Here is a 9,002-nt window from a genome sequence, read left to right as displayed (position 1 = left end):
AGCACACAATGGTGCTATGCTTATGCTCTATGCATGCCTGCCTCAGACTGCAGTGGCAAAAGCCCACCCTCCTCGGTGTCTGTCAGTTTTGATTCTGCACTAGATCTCTGTGCATAGCCTTCAAAGGGAATACTGAGGGCAGATAGGTGATGGTTCAGATCCTTTGCAACCCTGCAGCCCTGCCAATATGTGGACCTAACTGACCTGATGGGGCAAAAATAATCATCCTGTGTTGCCAAACCCAGACCCAACACCACAAATATGTTATGTGGCCTCTTCAATAATAATGGGTTTACAGGTATGTAATACACTTATGTACTAAGTTCATTCTTTGAAAGTATACAATCTAGTAGTGCTTTCTTAGTATGTCATTAAAATTATGCACCCATCACTCTGTTTTAAAAACATTTTTATCTTTAAGGAGAAACCCTAGCAATGTATTGAATCATTCCTGCATCCCTGGATGAAGTCTACTTGACCATGATGGGTGATGTTTTTAATGTGCTGCTGGATTTGTTTTGCAAGTCTTTTCTTGAGTATTTTTGCATCAATGTGTATAAAAGGAATTGGTCTGAAGTTCTCTGTCATTGTTCAGTGCTTCTTGGTTTAGGTATCAGGGTGACTGTTGCTTATACCATGAGTTTGGCAGTGTTCCTTCTGTTTCTATTTTATGGACTAGTGTGAGGAGTATTAGTTCTTCTTTGAAGTTCTGGTAGAATTCTGCACTAAAACCATCTGGTCCTGGGCTTTTCAGTTATGAGACTTTTTTTTTCTTTTCTCTTAAAGTATAGAATGGAGCTTATGTAGGTCATGGGGAGGGGAGTTAAGAGGGTAGCAGAATCAGAGAAAGGCAGACAGAAGGAGAAAGTAGAGACATAGAGGCTGGTCATGGTCACATGGAGAGAGAGGGGAAGGGAGTGAGAGAGAAGGGGTATAAGGGACAAGAGAGAGGCAAGAGAGCAAAAGGATAAGAGCTGGTTGTGAGACTTTTACTGCTTCTACTTCTTCAGGGAGTATAGGACTGTTTAAATAGGTAACCTGGTCTTGATTTAACTTTGGTAAGTGGTATTTGTCTAGAAAAAAAAGTCCATTTCATTAAGACTTTCCAACTTTGTGGATACAGGTCTTTCAGTAAAACCTATTAATTCATTGAATTTTCTGATTGTCTATTGTTATGTCTCCTTTATCACCTCTGATTTTGTTTATTTGGATACTGTCTCTATGCCTTTTAGTTTGGCTAAGGGTTTGTCTATCTTGTTGATTTTCTCAAAGAACCAGCTCTTGATTTTGTTGATCCTTTGTGTTGTTTTCTTTGTGTCTAATTGATTGAGTTCAGTCCTGATTTGGATTGTTTCCTGCTGTCTACTCCTTTTGTGTGTGTTTGCTTCTTTTACTAGAGCTTTCAGATGTACTTTTTTAAAAATTAGGTATTTTCTTCATTTACATTTCCAATGCTATCCCAAAAGTTCCCCATACCTTCCCCCCCACACACTCCCCTACCCACCCACTCCCACATCTTGGCCCTGGTGTTCCCCTGTACTGAGGCATATAAAGTTTGCAAGAGCAAGGGGCCTCTCTTTCCACTGATGGCCAACTAGGCCATCTTCTGATACATATGCAGCTAGAGACATGAGCTCCGGGGGGTACTGGTTAGTTCATATTGTTGTTCCACCTATAGGGCTGCAGATCCCTTCAGCTCCTTGGGTACTTTCTCTAGCTCCTCCATTGGGGGCCCTGTGATCCATCCAATAGCTGACTGTGAGCCTCCTCTCCTGGGTTTGCTAGGCCCTGGCATAGCCTCACAAGAGACAGCTATATCAGGGTCCTTTCAGCAAAATCTTGCTAGTGTATGCAATGGTGTCAGCGTTTGGAGGCTGATTATGGGATGGATCCCCGGGTATGGCAGCCTCTAGATGGTCCATCCTTTTGTCTCAGCTCCAAACTCTGTCTCTGTAACTCCTTCCATGGGTTCAGATGTACTTTTAAATTTCTGGAATGAGGGCTTTCTAATTTCTTTATGGAGGCCATTGGTGCTATGAACTTTACTCTTAGCAGCACTTTTATTGTGTCCCTTAAATTTCAGGTATATTGTGCTTTCATTTTCATGAATTCTAGAACGTCTTTAATTTCTTTATTTCTTCCTTGACCCAGAGATCAATGAGTAGAGAGTGGTTCAGTTCCCATGAGTGTGTAGGCTTTCTGGAATTTCTGTTTTTGTTGAAGTCTAGCTTTAACCTACTGTGTTCTGATAGGATGTAAGGGGTCATTTCAATTTTTTTGTATCTGATGAGGCTTTCTTTGTGACCAACTATATGGTCAATTTTGGAGAAATTTCCAGAAGGTGATGAGAAAAAGTTACATGCTCTTGATTTGGGGTGAAATATTCTACACATATTACATAGGTCCATTTGAGTGATAACATGTTAGTTTTATTATTTCTCCGTTTAGTTTTTGTCTGGATGATCTGTAGATTGGTGAAATAGAAGTGTTGAAGTCTCCCACTAATAATCTGTGGGCTCTGGTGTGTGCTTTAAGCTTTAACTGTGTTCTCTTACAAACGTGGTTGTCCTTGTGTTTGAGACATAGATGTTTAGAATTGAGATATCATATAAGTAGTTTTTTTTTGATAATTATGAAGTATCCTTCCCTGTCTCTTTTGATTACCTTTGTTTGAAAGTCTATAATATTAGATATTAGAAGGTTTACGTCTTGGTTTGACCCAGCTTGATACTTAGGTCTGCTTGCTTGAAAAATGTTGGCTCAGCCCTGTACTCTGAGGTAATGACTTTATTTACATATCTTTATTGCTGATGTGTGTTTCTTGTATGCACTACAATGGTGTATCTTGTTTTCACATCCATTCTATTTGCTTATATGTGTTTTTTTTTAAATTAGGGAATTGAGTCCATTTATATAGAGAGATATTAATGGCCTGTGATTGATAGTGCCTATTTATTTTTGAAGCTTAAAAATGAAAGCTTTATTTTCTGAGTGCTCAGGAAGGTGGCCATTTCATGATCTGAACTGTATCCCTGAATGGAGACTGTACAACCTTTTTATAGAATGGAAACACAAAGCAAGGGGGGTTTGTTGCATTGACCAATTTTGACATAAGGGCTTAAGCAAGGAGATTAACAAGGAAGTTAACATTGGTGACATTCTGGGCCTTATCTGGGTCACCTGGTTCAGGGTCCTTGATTTAGCTTTTGCAGTCAGGTCCCCTTCTGGACTCTACCCAGAATTTTAGAATGCTAAGGGAACAAAGGAGTGGGCAAGTTACACACATTAGTTAAGTCAAGACAGGCAGCACACTTATGACTTGTGTGCCTTAGTTTACATAAAGGGATAACAGCTGTCTTCCCTTTTTACATCCTCCACTGGCCATCAGACAAACCTGGAACACCTGAAGGAGCAGAACAGGAAGGAGTTAGGTTGTGGAGCCTAGGAACATAAACTCAGTTTTGACCCTGTCAGCAAGGTATTCCAAGGAGTTTCTGAGATGACTGGACTCAGGAAACTGTCTCCTAACAGGATGGGCACAGGTGCATGTAGGATAAAAGGAGACAGTGTAAGAGCCCTAAGTAACACAACACAATGCTGCTGAAAGCTCAGAACATTCTCAAAGGTCTCACTAAGCTCAAAAGGTAAGAAATCTTCCAGAAGTTTCTTGTCTCACATACCTGCTTCCCATCCCCATTCCTCATTGCCTCTAGGGCTTGCAGTCTATAGGCCCAGCCTGGGCTGCCTTAGGAGCATGTGGTTCAGGCCTCATCCTCTCCTCCTGGGAAGGCAGGTCACCCATGTGGCAAGCTAGTGGCTCTGACCTTGAATGCCTGTGTGGTGTTTGCCTCATGAGCCCAATCTAACAAACATGCTCCACAAATTGTTTCAGAGTAAAAATAAATCCAAGTGCCCCTGTTTAAAAACAACAGCCTTTGGTCCTTTCTCTAACTCCTCTGGTAGGGACCTGAGTTCAGTCCAATGGTTGGCTTCGAGCATTGGGGGGGGGGGGGGGTGCAGGGAGGGAACCAGGAAAAGGGATAACATGTGAAATTTAAATAAAGAAAATAACCAATAAAAAATTAATTCAAGTCAATAAATCAAATAAGGAGTTTCACCAAAAAAACAACAATAACAGCAAGCCCACCATGTAGGCCCCTCCCTGACTGCAGGGCCTAAGAGCCAGGCCTGGCCATTGATAAGTCATTTACATAGTCCTCTCCCCTCTGACTTTATCAATATTTGATGGCAGGCTTCAGCATGCTTTTGGTGGCAAGTCCTTCTGGAGCCCCTCCTCGTTGACAGTGATGTAAAGGAGGTCTCAGCAGGAGCTCACATCACAAGTAACCTCCTTCCTGTGGTCAAGGTGGCCCATGATTGGCTGGGCAGCTGTGGCTGGAGCCAAGGCATTATGTTGATGAATCCTAATGATGTGGGAAGGCCCTGGCAAGCCACCATCCAATTAGAAGCCTGTTCATGTCTGGGTGGGTTCCAGACAGAGGCAGGGCTAGGAGCAGGCAGGAGCAGGCACATCTAGAGGATCTGCTTTGCAGGTGGATGGGGGTTTTACATGGGTCATCATCTCCAAGAGAAACCCACGGAGGGCCATTTAATTAAGTCCAGCAGCTGCTCAGAAACCATAGTCACGCCAGAGCAGTGCATGATGTCTCTGTACAGGTTACAAGGAGGAGGGCACTCCCCACTACAATAGCACAGGTGGCTGCCCGCACCCTCGGAACACCAACCTCTGTGAAGTTCATCACTATCTGCATCCATTAAACTGTGTCTTTGGCAGTGAGGCAGCTCTGTCTGGTGACAGAGTCTGTTGGTAAAAAAGGGTTTAGTGACAGGTTCTGGGGGCCAGGGATGAATATACAATGTCAGTTTCTGACCTCATCGCAGATAAATAGGAGGGGGCGACAAGGCAGGAGGGTCAATTTGCGGCTGCTAGGTGTCTCTGGTCTGGATTCCTAGTCCAGAAATAACTCAGTGCCTTCAGGAGGCCAGACATGCTGGCTGCACCAGGAGCCTATGTAAGGGGCCACAGCTGACTGTGGAGCAGGCACTGTTGAACTCCACAGTTCTTCCTCTGATATACAGATGTCCCCTGGCTTGGAGAGTCTTCTGAACATGGATTTATTATTCTATAGGAAAGAAGCCTGACATTCTGTTGGCTCAGACCAAGGTACTTGTTTTAGGGCCAGAGACCTGAGCTTACTTCTCTTGATGTTGGCACCCAGACCTGGCTCCCTCACATAGATGGGACTGCCCCAAGACCTCGGGACACAGCGAGACACTACAAGGGACTCCATTTCATGCTCATTAACCTGGACTGGCCAGAGCGTTCACAGGTGGCTTGATCCATTCTCTCTACCTCTACCTATGGTAAGTTCAGTATAGTGAGAGAGCTGGGGTTTTTCTCATCCACTGGCAGCTGTGTGCTCCCCCGGATGGGCAGGTAGGGTAGAAGAGGGAGCTGGCAAAAATCTTGGAGCCAGGTGCCCTTCTCTGGTTCCCCTTGCTGGTCCTGCGACACTGTGGGTCACTTCATGCTCTTGTGCTAGATGCTCCTCTCTATATTTCTTTTCTTTCCTTTCCTTTTCTTTTTTTTTCTTTTCTCTTTTCTTCTCTTCTCTTCTTTTCTTTTCTTTCCTTTTCTTTTTTTCTTTCTTTCTTCTTTTTTCCAGTGACATTATCTTTTTTTCTGGTCCAATATCTACTGGCAGATTCAGACAGTGCTTAATAAAACTTTAGTTAGGTCACTGTACACCTTCATGATAAAATTTTCATATTCAGCTTCCATTTCTTTTTTTGTAGAACATGATTTTAATATTTTCAACTGTTAATATTCAACAACAAACAAAACAATCATTTTAAGATATATTTCATTGTTATGTCTCCCTTTTCACTTCTGATTTTATTAATTTGGATACTGTCTCTGTACCTTCTTGTTAGTCTGGCTAAGGGCTTATCTATCTTGTTGATTTTCTCAAAGAACCAGCTTCAGGTTTTGTTGATTCTTTGTATAGCTCTTTTTTTTTTCTACTTGGTTGATTCAGCCCTGAGTTAGGTTCATTCCTGCGATGTGCTCCTCTTGGGTGCATTTGCTTCTTTTTGTTCTAGAGCTTTCAGGTGTGCTGTCAAGCTGCTGGTGTAAGCCCTCTTCAGTTTCTTTTTGGAGGCACTTAGAACTATGAGTTTTCCTCTTACCATTGCATTCATTGTGTCCCATAATTTTGGTATGATGTGTCTTCCTTTTCATTAAATTCTAAAAAGTATTTATTTTCTTTATTTATTTCTTCCTTAACCAAGTTATTATTGAGTAGAGTGTTGTTCAGCTTCCATGTGTAGGTGTGCTTTCTGTTTTTTGTTGTTGCTGCTGTTGTTGTTGTTGTTGTTGTTGTTGTTGTTGTTGTTGTTATTTAAGGCCAGCTTTAGTCCATGGTGGTCTGATAGGGTACATGGGATTATTTCAATCTTCCTGTGTCTGTTGAGGCCTGTTTTGTGATCAATTATATGGTCAGTTTTGGAGAAGGTACCATGAGGTACTGTGAAGAAGGTATGTTCTTTTGCTTTAGTGTGCAATGTTCTATAAATATCTGTTAGATCCATTTAGTTCATGAGTTCTTTTAGTTTCACTGTGTCTGTTTAATTTGTGTTTCCATGATCTGTCCATTGCTGAGAGGGGGGTGTTGAAGTCTCTCACTATTATTGTGTGGGGTGTGGTGTGTGTTTTGAGCTTTAGTAAAGGTTCTTTTATGAATTTAGGTGCCCTTGCATTTGGAGCATTGGTGTTGAAAATTGAGAGTTCTTCTTGGTAGATTTTACCTTTGACCAGTAGGAAGTGCCTCTCCTTATCTTTTTTTGAAAACTTTTGGTTGAAATTTGATTTTATTCAATATTAGAATCGCTAGTCCAGCTTGTTTCTTGGGACCATTTGCTTGGAAAATTGTTTTCCAAACTTTTGCTCTGAGGTAGTGTCTGTCTTTGCACTGAGGTGCATTTCCTGCATGCAGCAAAATGCTGGGTCCTGTTTACATATTAGTTACATATCTGTTAGTATATGCCTTTTTGGGGGAATTGAGTCTGTTGATGTCAAGAGGTAGTAAGGAAAAGTGATTGTTGCTTCCTGCTATTTTTGTTATTAGAAGTGGAATTATGTTTTTGTAGCTATCGTCTAAACTCAAAGTTTGCTGAAATATTAATTTTTTGTTTTTTCTAGGGTGTAGTGTTTCCCTTCTTGTGTGGTGTTTTCCATCTATTATCCTTTGTAGCGGTGGATTTATGGAAAGATATTGTGAAATTTTGGTTTTGTCATGGAATATCTTGGTTTCTCCATCTATGGTAATTGGGAGTTTGGCTGGGTATAGTAGCCTGGGCTGGCATTTGTGTTCTCTTAGGGTCTGTATAACATCTGTCCAGGATTTTCTAGCTTTCATAGTCTCTGGTGAGATGTCAAGTGTAATTCTAATAGCTCTGCCTTTGTATGTTACTTGACCTTTTTCCCTTACTGCTTTTAATATTCTGTCTTTTTCAAACTTCTTTATGAAGGAACTTACTGCTATAAACTTTCTGCTTAGCACAACTTTCATTGTATCAAATAAGTTTAGGTAAGTTGTGCAGTCATTTTCATTGAATTCTAGGAAGTCCTTAACCTCTTTCTTTCTCCCTTAACCCAGAAGTCATTCAGTAAAGCAGTTCAGTTTCCATGTTTGTATGCTTTCTCTTGTTTCAGTTATTGTTGAATTCCAGCTTTAACCTGTGGTTGTTTGATAGGATATAGGGCATTATTTCAGTTTTCTTTTATCTTTTCAGACTGGTTTTGTCACCAAGTACATGGTGAATTTTGGAGAAAGTTCCATGAGGTGCTGAGAAGAAAGTGCATTCTTTTCTGTTTAGATAAAATGTTCAGTGGATGTGTTAGGTACGTTTGGTACAAGATGTTTATTAGCGCCAGTGTTTATCTGTTTAGTTTTTGTCTGGCTAACCTGTCCTTTAGTAAGGGCAGGGTACTGCAGTCTTCCACTATCAATGTGTGAGAGTTGATGTGTGATTTAAGCTAAAGTATAATTTTCTTTACAAATGTGAATGCCCTTGCATTTGAGGCATAAGTATTAAAAATTTAAATAACATTATTGTGGACCTTTCCATTGATAAGCATAAAGTGTCCTTCTGTCTCTTGATTAATTTTGGTTTGAGTCTATCTTACACGCGTTCGCGACCGGCCAGGAAAGACGCAACAAACCGGAATCTTCTGCGGCAAAAGCTTTATTGCTTACATCTTCAGGAGCCAGAGAGCAAGAGAGCAAGAGTGCAAGAGCAAGAGAGCAAGAGAGCAAGAGAGAGAATGGCGAAACCCCGTCCCCTTTAAGGAGAATTATCCTCCGCCTAGGACATGTCACTCCCTGATTGGCTGCAGCCCATCGGCTGAGTTGTCATCACGGGGAAGGCAGAGCACATGGGGTGGAGAACTACCCTTGGCACATGCGCAGATTATTTGTTTACCACTTAGAACACAGGATGTCAGCGCCATCTTGCAACGGCGAATGTGAGGGCGGCTCCCCACAAGTCTATTCTGTTACATATTAGAATGGCTAGATTAACTTGGTTTTTAGGTCCACTTGCTTGGAAAATCTTTTTCCAATCCTTTACTCTGAGGGAATGTCTAATTCCTGTTATTTTGTTGGTGGTGGTAGTGATGGTGATGTCGGCAGCAGGGGTGGGGGTGGGGGGAGTTGGTGATGTTAGAAATGTGTGTGTGTGTTTTCCTTCTGTTGGTTTTTCTAGTGTGAGAATATTTATCTCCTGTGTTTTCATAGGTGTAACTCAAGTTTCCTTGGATTATACCTTTCCTTTTAGTATCATCTGTAGGGCTGGATTTTTTATTTTATCATGCAATATCTTGTTTTCTGTATCTATACTGATTGAATGTTTTGCTGGGCATAGTAGTTTGGAATGTCATCTGTGGTTTCTTAGAGTCTGCCAGATATATTTTCAGGTCC

The 9,002-nt window shown here is 41.4% G+C and overlaps 1 long non-coding RNA gene across 2 annotated transcripts in view; it reads left to right on the top strand.

Moving 5' to 3' along the window:
- Nucleotides 1-50: 50 nt before the first annotated feature.
- The window catches only part of Gm17576, a 43,156-nt gene continuing 34,204 nt past the window's right edge, over nucleotides 51-9,002 (top strand). Inside the window, exons 1-2 of one of the 2 annotated variants that reach the window (XR_870501.3) lie at nucleotides 51-298; nucleotides 5,199-5,385. This is a non-coding gene — a long non-coding RNA (predicted gene, 17576). Of the gene's footprint in view, nucleotides 299-5,115; nucleotides 5,386-9,002 lie in introns of those variants that run through there. The other variant, XR_001778577.2, reaches the window with a different exon arrangement.

This window comes from Mus musculus, chromosome 8, assembly GCF_000001635.26.
Source record: "Mus musculus strain C57BL/6J chromosome 8, GRCm38.p6 C57BL/6J".
Lineage (NCBI taxonomy): Eukaryota > Metazoa > Chordata > Mammalia > Rodentia > Muridae > Mus > Mus musculus.
Note: the sequence above shows the minus strand (reverse complement) of the source record. Positions and strands in the feature narration are given on the sequence as shown.